Source organism: Aotus nancymaae, unplaced genomic scaffold (genome assembly GCF_030222135.1).
Source record: "Aotus nancymaae isolate 86718 unplaced genomic scaffold, 86718_ANA_hifiasm-v0.15.2.pri h1tg000059l, whole genome shotgun sequence".
Taxonomy (NCBI): domain Eukaryota; kingdom Metazoa; phylum Chordata; class Mammalia; order Primates; family Aotidae; genus Aotus; species Aotus nancymaae.
In genome coordinates this window covers 42484094-42499248 of record NW_026988473.1, presented here as the reverse complement: position 1 = coordinate 42499248, position 15155 = coordinate 42484094, and positions in this window count along the sequence as shown.

The window sequence follows — 15155 nt, the reverse complement described above, 5'->3', positions numbered from 1 at the left end:
AGACCTCTTAACCCTTTCCTTGTCACTCTGGTAGGCACTGTCAGCACAGGCCCCCTCCCTAGGCCCAGGTCCCCCCAGCCTCCTCACCCACGTGCGGCACTTTTGTTTACACTTTCCCAAGGTTCTGACCACACAAGGCCTTGGAGTCTTGCATACTTGTCATGGTGGTTTGGGGAAGCCAGGCAACAGGTTCAGGAACAGCTTCAAACTGGAAGTCAAACACTACACGTCTAACTTCAGCTTCCTTGCTAACATCCTGTTCCTTTCCCTTCACCAGAGCTGTTCCCCTTCCAACCCTCTTTCCTGAGTTCCAGACCCCTCTTCCCTGCTTTTCTGGGTTGTCCCAGATGGGGAGGTAGAGGAGAGGATACCAAATTCCTCACTTACTTTTTTCACACACAGCAAGTCAGATCTTCTCTGAGGATCAAACATGATAGAAGCTTATTCCTTCCTCCTATTAAAAAAAACACCCATAATCAGTGGGTAGCTAGAGCTTTATGTCCAGAATGATTTAGGGATCCTGGCCCCTCTGTCTTGAGGTTCTGCCACCTTCAGCACAGGCCTCCCGGGGTCACTGTGGTTTCAGGCATCAGCCAGCCGAGGTGCTGGGAGAGCATGTGCGGAAAGCTTGTAGAGCCCAGGACTGAAAGTGGCTCACTCCCTTCCACTCGGATTCTACTGGCCTGAACTGGGGTATGCGCCACACCTCAGTGCAAGAAAGACTGGGGAATGTAGTCCAGCTGCATGGCCAGGAAGATGGGTCTGGTGGGCAGCGCTGTCTCAGTGAGGAAGTGGAGAGAGTGAGGAGGACAATGCTAGGAAGTGTGGCTGGAAAAGAAGAGATAGCGTATGAGTCAGGGGAGGTTGATTTGATGATTTGAGGAAGGCAGTGATTCGGCCCTATGCCCTGGAGGAGCCAGTGGAGACAGAAAGGTTTTGCTGTGGAGAGAATTCAGGGTCTCAGAGGGCCACAGCTGGCATGAGGAGGGACAGTGACGACACAGACACCTCTGGTTGGGCAGAGCCTGTCTTAGGTCTTTCTTTATCTGTGTTCCCAACATGGAACACTGATGGCACCAGAGAATGAGTGTGAACATATCTCTAAGCCTGAAGGTGAGGAGCCCAGCCAGCGAAGAGTTAAAGGGTGCAGGGGTGGGCAGAGCCGGGGAGCCAGGTGCTCCCCAACATACTGTGTGGTGCCAGTTAATCCCCTGCAGCAGGCAGGAGGCCTGCACAGCTGTCTCTCCTGAGCTGGGATTGCATGCTTCCCCCTCCCTCTGCCACTTCCCTGATGCCCCCAGCCCCTTGCCCAGAGATCACAGCACCCCAGGGATTGGGTGGGGGTGGGTAGAGATGGGCAGGCAGCATGCTGGGTAACTGATCCAGCCCCTGCACCCTTGGAGAACTCATTCTCTAGAGATAAACCATTGTCTAGCTTACTTCTCACTGGCTACGAAGACCCCACTTCCCCCAAGCCAGCCAAACCCAAATCTTGTAGCTGTTCCTCCCATACAGTGTCCATTCCTGCCTCTGTGTCTTTGCCTCACCTGAAGTGCCCTTTTCCTTCTCTCCCTTGGCAGTTTCTGCTTAGCCTGCAGAGCAGCTACAAAACAGCAGCCCCTGGGACCCCTCCCTTTGGCCTCTAACCCTTCAGCCCTGGGTTCTGTTTGAATGGGGCTTCCCACGCCAGCCTGTATCTGCACTCGGCTCAGGGAGGAGAGATGCAGGTCTGCCTCCAGCAGTCATTCATTTATTCCTCCAACATCTTCATTCACAACAGGTGAGGCTGCTAAGGCTCAGAGAGGGTAAGTTATGCACAGCTTGAGAGTGGAGGAATTAGGACTCAAGCTAATGTTGTTTAACTCCAGAGCACACACTCACACTTTCCTTCTCAGCCCAGCTAAGAAGATCCCTGGGTGCCTGGGAGCTCTTACTCCAGGCTCCTTCTTCCTGGTAGCCAGAGGGAGCAGTAGAAAGAAGGTTCTAGTCTCTCTTCGGCCAGTTAGCAGTTGTAGAACATGTGCAAATTTTAAGCCTCAGTTCTCCATGGTGAGAAGGAGCAATAGGTTCTGTAACAGGGTTGGCAAGAGGGTTAAGTGAGATCTTGGATGGGAAAGGGCTGGACAACTGCAGAGGATGTTCTCATATGTGAGGCTGCTGGGTTGAGCCAGGGGATCCCAGCCTGGCTGGGTCCAGGGCAAGAGGAAAGCAGGCACAAAGAGCCAGACCCAGTCACACCCCATCCTCCATCCAGCAGACTTGGGGCTCATTGCTAAGCCTTTGCCTCTGTGTGCCCCATCCAGCTGTGCCATCTTGCCTCTGTTCCACCGAATGAGATCACCATTTATGGATCTTTGGGATGCAGTAAAGGGCCTGGATTGTGGGGTAGGCTCTATCTCTGAACAGCTGTATAATTTACACTCTCCAAGTCTCAGTTTCCTCATCACTAAAATGGAAATGAGAGTCTGTCAAAGTGTTGGTGAGAATGTTTATAGATAGAGTCCTGGCCTATGGTAGGCATTTAATAAGTGGAGCTTTTGTTTCCACCATGGAAAGAACCTTAAGGAATATCTTTAAACTCCTCATTTTCTGGATTAGGAAACTCATCCCAGAGAGTGACAGTGACTCACCCAGGGTCTCACTGTAAAGTGAGCAATGGTGAAGGCAGCACCAGACTCCAAACCAAGTGCCCCTTCCATTGCCTCTGCCAGAGTCTTCCCTAAGCTCCACCCCAGGGTGGGCCTCCCTGTGCTAACCTCATAGCCTCTACTATCTGAGTTGCCCACTAGGCCTTCCAAAAGCCCTGTCTCTATGTGAGACAGGAAGCTCCTAGGTAGGACCCAAGACCCCCAACAGTAACTATCACCTAGTTGGATCCTTTGCGAGGTGTACAGACCCAGCTAGGGAAGCTTATTTTTCAAGGGGTTTCCTGGGACTTGGCAAAGGTGGGTGACATCAACTTCCCAATGGAGGGGAGAAAGAAATAAGAGAGGGAAGGGTTAAGGCTCAGCAGCTGGGACAGGCAGGCTGCAGACGGCCCAGCCCAGTGCTGGGGGGCCTGCACCATTCCATTCCTTTGCAGATCAGTTACACCCAGCTGTCTCCCTCCCCACTGCCAGCGCCCCTTGGATTAGGCGGGAAAGGCTCCCCGGCCTGTGGCCTGCACACGGCCCATGGGGAGCAGCGCCGGCAGCCCACGCCTCCACGACAGCTGCCGAGTATCAAGCAAGAACATAGATCAGTGGGACCCTGGCAGAGGTGCCCCAAGCCCAAGCCCTGCCCCCAGCATGTGCAGGAGGGGCTGCCCAAGGAGAAAGGGGATCTGTGAGGGATGTGGGAGGTACAGGGCAGAAATTGCTCCCAAAAATATCTTCTCTGCCCATATGTCACTGCCTCAAATTCCACCATTAAACATCTTAAAAGTTTGGGTCTTCCAGAGACACCAATTAAAAACTACACCCCATGGAGTAGCTGGCATTCTGATGCACTGTTGATAGGAATGTATTGGTAAAATTTATGAACATTTAATTTTATTTCACAAAGTATATATGAAGTCCCTCAAAAATATCTCTTCCTTTGTCTCAGTCATTCTGCTGAGGACTTTAACTTAAAAGAAGAATTTAACTTAAGGAAATAGTTTATAATATGGAAAGAATGTGGGCTAGAGTCTCAATATTATAAGAAAACACAAACTAATGTCATGAATACTCTCAAAATACTCACAAAAGCCATATTTAAAAAAACAAAAGAAATTTTAACACTAGAAAATATCTGAGCCTGTACTGGAAAACATGAGACAGTTCCACCAATAGGTCAGAAATATGAAATTTCTAGAAGTTATAAAGCAAATGGGAGGCAGCATAGTATATAGGTAGAAAGATGGTCCAGACTCTAATCCTGGTTGCTTTACTCATGAGTTCTATGATATTAGCAAATTACCGAACCTTCCTGAATTTCAGTTTCCTCAGCTGTAAAGTTAGAATAATAATTACAATAATTGTGAGAAATACATGAAGATTAGAAGAGATCATTTGTGGTAAGCATCCCTGTTATTCTGCCATCAGAGGACCATGACCATAGAAGCCACCAACACCTATGAGTGAATGGGTATGGTGTGTCTCCTCCAGCCACTTGCCTCCATAGCTGCTAAGAAAGCCCTCACAGTACCAATTCTAATTAATCCAGAATTTTAGTATACATATTACTAGTCAATCGAAACTCATTATCTATTTTAAAAGAACGGACAATGGCAAAATGGTGCCCAAGTCGAAATGGCAGGGTAACTTAACCTCAATGAGATGTCAATCCATTCAAGAAAGAGGAAGAGCATGAAAAGTATTCTAACTAATATTCCCAGGATGATCCATGAGGATATTGTATCTAAAAAATAGGAGGCTAATATGTTAAAGCACAATCAGAAAATAAAAGTTTCTAGAAATTAAAATCATACATAACTTCTGCTTCCACCACAAAGAGTAGCTGGTACTTGACTTACCCTGCAATTATAAACAAAACTAGAAAATTGGTGAAAACACATGACATACATGTTTTCAGACGTGGGCAACAGGCAGTTCAAGGCTAGAATCCCACAGGAAAGGGAAATCAGTGACGTATTAATAAGTCTGACTAGAAAGCTCCAAATTCTGCCTGGATCATTTTCTGGAACAAGGGACAGGGAAGCACATGTCCCAGCAGACCAGGGTAGTCTAGCTGAGTTGAAGATAGATCAAATTCAGGAAGTCTGAAGCAACTGAAATTTGTGAGGCAGAATACCAGAGATAAGGAAGCCATGTAGAGAAAGAGCTCCAGAAAGTTGCATAGATTAAGGCTGTGGTTGAATATTAAGGTGCACATGTGTAGGCTGAATATCCATAAGGATAGGTGAAGAACTAGTGGGTGATTATAAACTGAGCAATTCTTGGAACTTCTGCAGAGCTGAGAGACATTAAATTTCTTACCATTCAAAGTGAAGAGACCTCATTGAACATCCCCGGACCTCCAGAAATGGTTGTACTTTAGAAGGATTAAACTACACCTAAAGTAAAGGCTACCCTTAAGAAGCCCTAATTAAGCTTTGAAACGAGCCTCAAACTGACCATGCGGATACACAATAGCTATAAGACATAAGAAAGTCTAAATATTCTTTAAGGGAAAAAATTCAGAGATTCAGCAGCATACTATTAATAATATCTAGAATCCAATTAAAAATTACTAGACATGCAAAGAATCTGAAAAATGAGATCCATAGCAAGGAGAAAAACACAGTCAATTAGAAACAGACCTAGAAATGACAAAGATGATGATATTAGCAAACAAGGGCTTTTAAGTAGCTATTATACATATGCTTAAGAATGTAAAGAAAAACATAATCATAATGAAGACAGAGATGGGGGATATTTTTAAAAAATAAAACAAAGTCTAGAGATGAACATATAAAGTTTTAAATGAAATGAGATTAACAACAGATTAAAGAGTGCTGAAGAAAAGAACAGTGAACTAGAAGATATAACAAGAGGAACTTTCCAAAGTGAATTATAGGGTCCAGGCGTGATGGCTCATGCCTGTAATCCCAGCACTTTGGGAGGTCGAGGTGGGTGGATCACTTGAGGTCAGAAGTCCAAGATCAACCTGGCTAATGTGGTGGAACCGTATCTCTACTAAAAATACAAAAATTAGCTAGGTGTGTTGGTGGACACCCATAATTCCAGCTACTTGGGAGGAAGCCAAGGCAGGAGGGTTGCTTGAACCCAGGAGGCAGAAGTTGCAGTGAGCTGAGATGGTGTCACTGTACTCCAACCTGGGCGACAGAGTGCGACTCTGTCTCAAAAATAAAATTAAAAACAAAATGAATTATAGAGTAAAAGAAAAACTGTAAAAAAATTGAACAGAGCCTCAGTGACCTATAAAACAATATGAAGAGATCTAAAATCCATAAACTTAAGGCCCAAAAAGACAGAAGGGAGAGAAAAAAGTATCCTAAGAAATAATGACTGATTCCAGAATACATAGATAACTCCTAAAGCTCAATAATAACAACCGAAAACAAGCCACACAATTAAAAAATGACCAAATGACTGGAGTAGACATTTCTCCAAAGAAGATATACAAATTGTAAGTACATGAAAAGATGCTCAACATTACTAATCACTAGGGAAATGCAAATCAAAATCACAAAGGCATACCACTTTACAGCCATTAGGATGTTTATTATTTAAACAAGCAAAAAATAGAAAATAAGTGTCAGTAAGAATATGAAGAAGTTGGCAACCTTGTTTACTGCTGGTGGGAATGTAAAATGGTGCCACTGCTATGGAAAACAGGATAGTAGTTTCCCTAAAATTAAAAATAGAATTACCATATGATCCAGTAATTGCATTTCTGGGCATATGCTCAAAAGACGAAGGCAGAGACACAAACACACATTTGTATACCCATGTTTATAGCAGCATTACTGACAATAGTCAAAAGATGAAAACCACCCATGCATCAATCAATGGATGAATTGATAAACTAAATGTGGTAGGTACATACAATGGAATATTCTTAAATAGGAAGAAGTTTCTGACACATGCTACCCTTTGGATTCAAATTTAAGACTTTATGCTAAATGAAATAAACCAATCACAAGGACAAATACTGTATGATTCCACTTATATGATGTACTTAGAGTAGCTTAGCTTAGTGGTCACCCAACAATTTGGACAGAAATTATTCCTAATCATCTCAAAATTCACAAGGTTTCACACTCTGCCGATCAGCCTATATGTGGGTTGACCAGCACACTTCAAATTGTAGCCATGGCACAGACATAAAGGTAAACATATAGATTGATGGAATAAAATAGAAAGCCAAGAAATAAATTCTTACATTTATGGTAAATTGGTTGTCAATAAGGGTGCTAAGACAACTCACTGAATAAAAGAATAGTCTTTCCAGCCAATGGAACAATTGGATATTTACATAAAAAAGAATGAAGCTAGGCTTGTTTCTTATACAATATACAAAAATTAACTCCAAATAAATTGTTGGCCTAAGTGTCAGAGATAAAAACGATAAAACTATTAGAAGAAAATATAGGAGTAAATTTTCATGACCTTGGGTTAAATAAAGCCTTCTTAGATGTGACTACAAAAGCCCAAGTGATGAAAGAAAAATAGATACTTCAAATCTCATCAGAATGAAAGGTTTTATGCTTCAAAGGACAATATCAAGGAAGTAACAAGATAACTCAGAATGGGAGAAAATATTTGCTAATTATATGTGTGATAAGGAACTTATATGCCTAACATATAAAGAACTCTTGTAAATCAATAATAAACAGCAACAAAATAACCCAGTTTTTTTTAAATGGGCAAAGGATCTGAATATGCATTTCTTCAGAGAAGATGTACACATGTACAATAAGCATAGGAAAAGAGGATCACCATCATTAGCCATCAGGTAAATGCAAACAGAAACCACAATAAGATATCATTTCACATCCACCAGGATGGCTGTAATCAAAAAGTCAGATAATAACGAGTGTTGGAGAGGATATGGAGAAATTGAAACCCTCACACATTGCTGGTCAGAATGTAACACAAATACCTTGGAAAACAGTCTAGCAGTTTCTCGAAATGTTAAACATAGGGTTACCACATGACCCAGCAATTTCACTCCTAGTATAGACCAAAAATAATTGGAAATATGTGTCCACACAAAAACTGCACACAAATGTTCACAACAGCATTACTCATAATGGCAAAAGTGTAAACAACCCCAATGTCTACCATCTGATTAATGGATAAATGTAATTCCGCACAATGAAATATTGTTCAGCCATAAAATGGAATGCAATACTGATAAATAGTACAACATGGATAAACCTTGAAACATCATGCTAAATGAAAGAACTCAGTCACAGAAGACCACATATTTCATGATTCCATTTATATAAATTGTCCGTAATAGGTAAATCTGTAGAAACAGAAAACAGATTGGTGGTTGCTTAGAGCTTGGGCATGTTGTGAGAAACAGAGAGTGACTGCTAATGTGTACTGGGCTTCTTTTGGGGTGATAAAAATGTTCAACAGTTGATTGTGATGATGGTTACACAATCCTATGAATATAATAAAAACCATAGATGCACTTTTAAAAGGGTGAATTATGTGATATGCAAATTATATTGTAATAAAACATATATACAGTTATATTACATATACATATATATGCAGTGATTGTCAGACTGGATAAGAAAAACAATAACTATGTATATGCTGACTGCAAGAGACAGAATCCAGAAACAAATAATTTGAAAGAATGGAAATTAGTATATTCTGCACATAGTAACAGAGAAAGTTGGAGAGGATATATTAACATAGACAAAAATAGACTTTTAGACAAGAAGTATTCCTGGAGACAAGGAAGAATGTTTCATAATGATAATATGTTGAATACATTAAGAAGATACAATAATTATATATATATGTAAAAACATATTACAACAGAGCCCCAAAATATGTGAAGGAAAACCTAACATAATTGAAAGAAGAAATAGACAATTCAATAGTTGTAGTTGAAAATGTTAATATTCCTCTCAGAAATCCACAGAAAAAGTAGATAGAAAATTAGTGATGATATAGTGGACTTAAACAACTCTGTTAACCAATTTGACCTAAATCAAAGATACTGATCACTCCACTCAACAACAGCAAAAGAAACACATTTCAAGTGTTCAATAATGCTTTTGAAACACATTTCAAGTGTTCAATAATGCTTCTATTGAAACTATTAAATAAGTCTCAATGTATTTTGAAGGAATGTTATCATACAAAGTATGTTCAGCCATCATCATAGAATTACATAAAACATCAACCAAAGAAAAAAATCTTGGAAGTTTCCAAATACTTGAAAATTAACACACATTTCTAAGTAAAATAAAGTAAGAAAATTTATTCAAAATAAAATAAGGAGAAATTACAAATAAAACTAGAAAATATGTTAAAGTGAAAGAAAATGAAAACAATACATCAAAAATTATGGAATGCAGGTAAAGTAGTTCTTAGAGGAATGTGTATAGTTTTAAACACATATTAGAAAGAAAAGAAGATTCAAAATCAATAATCTAAGTTTCTCACCCCAGAAGGCCATAAAATGAAGGCTGAATCAAATCCTAAGAAGAAAGAAATTAGTAAGCATCAGAGCAGAAACTGATAAAATAGAAAAAAGAAAAGCAATAGAAAAACAAATGAAAACAAAAATCCATTCTTTGAAAATCAACAGGCTGAGTGTGGTGGCTCATGTCTGTAATCCCAGCACTTTGGGAGGCCAAGGTGGGACGATTGCTTGAACCCAGGAGTTTGAGACCAGCCTGAGCAACATGGTGAAACCCTGTCTCTATCAAAAATACAAAACTTAGCCAGGCATGGTGGTGCACACCTGTGGTTTCAGCTACTTGGGAGGCTGAGGTAGAAGTATTGCTTGAACCTGGGACGTGAAGGTTGTAGTGAGCTGAGATGGTGCCATTGCACTCCAGCCTGGGTGACAGAACCAGACCCTATCTCAAAAAATAAAAACATCAACAAAATTGATGAAGTTAAAGCCAGACTGACCAAGAATAAAAGAGAAAATACACAAATTATCAAACTCATGAATAAAGGAGGGGACATCACAACACACCCTACAGAATTAGATGGGAGTCTTATGAATAACTTCATGCCAACAAATTAGACAAGTTAAATGAAGTAAAAACATTATAAGAAAGATATAAATGGCCAAAACTGACTCAAGAAAGAATAGAAAATATGAAAAGACATATATCAAACAACGAAATTCAATTAATAATTAAAATTATCTCACAAAGAAAACTCCAGGCCCAGATGAATAAATAACACAAATCTTACATAAATTCTCCCAGAAGAGAGAGAGAAGGAGGGAACTCTTCTCAACTTATTTAATAAAGCTGGACAAAGACATGACAAGAAACAAAACAACATTCTAATATTCCTCATGAACATGGGTACAAATTCCCTTAACAAAATATTAGCAAACAAAATCCAGCAGTGTATAAAAGAGATGGTACATTATGACTAAGTGGGATTTATTTTATGCATGCAAGGTTGGTTTAACGTCTGAAAATCAAGTAATGCAAAGTCAAGCAATATGCCATATTAACAAAATGAAGAGCAAATTCTATATAACTTTCTTAATAGGCACAGAAAAAGCATTGTCAAAAGCCAACATTCATTGATGAAAACAAAAAACCTCTCATAGAAGTAGGAAGAGAAGGAAATGTCCTCAATCAAAAACAAAAGGCATCTACAAAAAACTTACAACTAATATCACACTTAATAACTGAGGACTAAATGTTTATCTAGAAAAAGTATAAACTTAGCAAGATTTATGGTCTTGCCAATTCTATTAAATGTCATACAGGAAGTTCTAACAGTCAATAAAGTAAGAAAAAAAACCTAAAGACATAGAATGGAATGACAAAAGTAAAAACTATCTTTATTTAGAAATTAAAGGACCATCTATGTATAAAATTCTAAGGAAATTACAACACAAAAAGCTATTAGAACTACAACTAGAAAGCTACCTACTTAGTAAGGTAATGCAATGCAAACTTGCAAAAATTAATTGTATTTCAGTTTTTCTTTTAACTTTTAAGTTCAGGAATACATCTGCATGTTTCTTATGTAGGTAAACTTGTGTCATGGGGGTTCATTGTACAGATTATTTCATCACTCAGGTATTAAGCCTAGTACCCATTAGTTATCTTTCCTGATCCTCTCCGTTCTCCACCCTCCAGTAGGCCTCAGTGTCTGTTATTCCACCCTATGTGTCCATATATTCTCATCATTTGGTTCCCATTTGTAAGTGAGAAAATGTGGTATTTGGTTTTCTGTTCCCATGTTAGTTCGCTAAGGATAATGGCCTCTAGCTCCATACATTTTCCTGAAAAGGACATGATCTCATTCTTTTTTATGGGTACATAATATTTCATGGTGTATATATACCACATTTTCTTTATCCAGCCTACCATTGATAGGCATTTAGGTTGATTCTGGTCTTTGCTATTGTAAATATGAACATACACATGCATGTGTCTTTAAGATGAACATACACATGCATGTGTCTTTAAGATGGAATGCATTTCTATATAATAGCAACAAACAACCCAAAAAATTAAATTATGAAAATAATTCCAATCACAATAGTATAAAAAAGAATAAAATATTTTGGAATACATTTAACAAACATGTAAGACCTATATGTTGAAAATTACAAAGCTTTGCTGAATTTTTAAAAGATGTGAATGACTACAGAAGACACCTTGTTCATGGATTGAAAGACTCAATATCGTTAAGTTGGCAATTTTCCCCAGTTTATCTATATATTCAAACTAAATCCTCATCAAAATTCCAGCAAGCTTGTTTGGTAGAAAGTGAGAAGCTGATCCTAAAACATATATGAAAACGTAAAGGATCTAGACTAGCCAAAGAATAAAGCTGGAGAACTTAAACTACTTTATTCAAAACTTATTATAAAGCTACATTAATCAAGACAGTGTGGTGTGGGCCTAAGAATGTATGTAAAGGTCAATGGACTAGAATAAAGAGTCCATAAATACTTCCATGCAATAAAAACAAGTCAAAAAACTGATAAGAACATGAGCAAAAATTTGAACTGACACTTCACCAAACAAGATACAATCATGTGTCACTTAATGATGGGGTTTCATTCTGAGAAACTCATTGTTAGGTGATTTTGTTGTGCATTAGAGCGTATTTTCACAAACCTAGGTGTTATAGCCTATTACACACCTAGACTATATGGTACAGTCTATTCCTCCCAGGCTACAAACCTGTGCAGAGTGTTATCATACTGAATACTGTAGGCAATTGTAACACAATGGTACCTATTTATGTATTTAAACATATCTAAATATAGAAAAGGTTCAGCAAAACTACAGTTTACAAGATAAAAAATGGTACGTTTGAAAGCTCTAAAAGACTTAAATGACTGGTGCTTGCAGGACTGGAAGTTGCTCTGGGTGAGTCAATGAGTGAGTGGTGAGTGAATGTGAAGGCCTAGGACATCACTGTACACTACTGTGGACTTTATAAACACTGTACACTTATACTACACTAAATTTATTTTAAAATATTTATTTCTTTAATAAATTAACTTTAGCTTACTGTAACTTTTTTTACTTTATAAACTTTTTTTAACTTTTTGACTTTTGTGATAACACTGAGCTTAAGCTCAGTGTGTAAAATATTTTCTATCTTTATATCCTTAAGCTGTACATTTTTCTATTTATAAGTTTTTTATTTTATTTTAAAAACTTTTAAATTAAAAACTAAAATACAAATATGCACATTAGCCTAGGCCTACACAGGGACAAGATAATCAATATCACTTTCACCTCCACATCTTGTCCCACTGGAAGGATTCAGGGGCAATAACACACATGGAGCGTCATCTCCTATGATAACCATGCCTCCTTCTGCAGTATCTCCTAAAGGATCTACCTAAGGCTATTTTACAGTTAATTTTTAAGTATGTAAGTAGAGGAGTAATTTATTGTCATTATCAAGTACTATGCACTGTACATAATTGTGTATGCTATACTTCCATAAGACTGGCAGCACAGTGGCTTTGTTTACACCAGCATCACCACAAACAAGTGAATAATGTGCTGCACCGTTATGACAGCTACAACATCACTAGGCAATAGGAATTTTCAACCTCCATTATAATCTTACGGGATTATCGTTCATATATGCAGTTTATCACTGACTGAAACATTGCTGTGCAGTGACTGTATGATAGCAACTAAGCATATGAATGCACATGAAAAGATCCCCAGCATCATTGGTTATTAGAAAGATTCCAATTAAAACCACAATGAGACAACACTGTGCACCCTGTAGAATGTCTATACAAATGTCTAAAAGACTGACCTACCAAGTTTTGGTGAAAATGTGGATAAATGGAATCCTCATATATTGCTGGTGAGAATTTAAATAGTACAGCCATTTTAGACATTTCCTAAAAAGTTATACATATCTTTCCATGGGACCCAGAAATTCCACCCCTAAGTAGATACATAGGAGAAATGGAAATTTGTGTCCCCCAAAGACTTGCATGCAAAAGTTCAAGGGAGCATTATACATAACAATGTGTCCTTACTGGAAACAACACGAAGGTCCATCAGCAGATGAATAAACAAACTAAATATGATATACACATACAGTGGACTATTACTCAAGAATAAACAAGAAATAAACTATTAATACATGCAACAACATGGATAGCATGAAAAACATTGTGCTAAGCATGAGGTGCTACATATCAAAGACTACATAGAGTATTATTTCATTAAATTTGTAGAAAATCCAAAAGTATAGTGACAGAAATCAGATCAGTGGGTACCTGATGCTTGAGATAAGAGTGGAATTGCTTGCAAATGGACAGGAGGAAAATTTGAGGGTGAGTGGGTAATATAATTGTTCTAGAATTGATTGTGGTAATGATTGCAGAACTACATAAACTTACTAAGAGTCATTGAACTGTAAACCTACAATGGGTAAATTTTATATTATGCAAATTATACCTCAGTGAAAATGTGTGTTTTTTTTAAAAAATAACTTACTTTAAAACAAAAATAACAATGTTTCATATGGTAATTTATATAGGTAGAAGTAAAATGTATGGTAACAATAACACAAAGAATGGAATGGAGATACACTGTTTTAAGGTTGTATAATGTATACTGTTGTCTATTATACATACAGAGGTATAATATTTTGTGGAGAATATAATATGGGGGTATAATATATTTCAACTTATTTGAAGTATATTTACAAATATTTTATGAGCCATTATTATATACTTCACATAATTATATACTTATATACTTATTATTTATATACAAATTATATATTACATATAATATATAAATTATATACCTCATATCATTATATACTTCAATATTATTCTACCTTCAATAGTATTTGAAGGTACAATGTGATGTGATAAAGGTAAGTTAAAGATGCTTACTTTAAACTGTTCTGCAATCACTAAAACAAAAGAATTAAAGCTAATATAAAATTGTGGTGATAAAAGGAAATGATAAACAATAATTCATCTAAAAGAAAGCAGGAGAAAAGGTAAATAAGGAAAAAAAGACAGAGTAATGGAACCAACACAAAACACATAACCAGATGATAGATTAAAACCCAGTTATCATAGTATTATATTAAATTGTTATATTACATTTAAAATAAATGGTCTAGATAATCCAATAAAAAGACATTAAAAATTGGGCTTTTAAAAAATGGTCCAATTATATGTCACAAGAAACAGTTTAAATATAAAGACACATGTCTGTTAAAAATTAAAAGACAGTGTGGCGATTTCTCAAGGATCTAGAAATAGAAACTCCATTTGAACCAGCAATCCCATTACTGGGTATATACCCAAAGAACTATAAATCATTCTACCATAAAGACACATGCACACATATGTTCATTGCAGCCTTGTGTACAATAGCAAAGACCTGGAACCAACCCAAATGCCCATCAATGATAGACTGGACAAAGAAAATGTGGTACATATATACCATGGAATACTAGGCAGCCATAAAAAACGATGAGTTCGTATCATTTGTAGGGAGTTGGATGAATCTGGAAACCATCATTCTCAGCAACCTGACACAAGAACAGAAAGCCAAACACCGCATGTTCTCACTCATAGGTGGGTGTTGAACAACGAGAACACATGGACTCAGGGAGAGGAACGTCACCCACTGGGGGCAGTTAGGGGGGTAGGCGAGAGACAGTAGGGGGCGGAGAGGGAGGGGATGGTGGGGAGGGATAACACGGGGAGAAATGCCAGATATAGTATGCACCTAAAGTAAAATAAATAAATTAAAAATATAAAAATAATAAAATAAAATAAAAAATTTTAAAAATGAAAGAATCGAAAAAGAAATTCCATGCAAATACTAATCATAAGAAAGTGGATATATTAATATCAGAGCAGACTTCAGGGCAAGGAATACTCTCAGAGATTTTTAAAAAGGTTATCTCATGATAAGAAAGTCAATCAAGAAAACATACAATCAATAATTTGCATGTACCTAATAACAGAGCTTCAAAAAACATGAA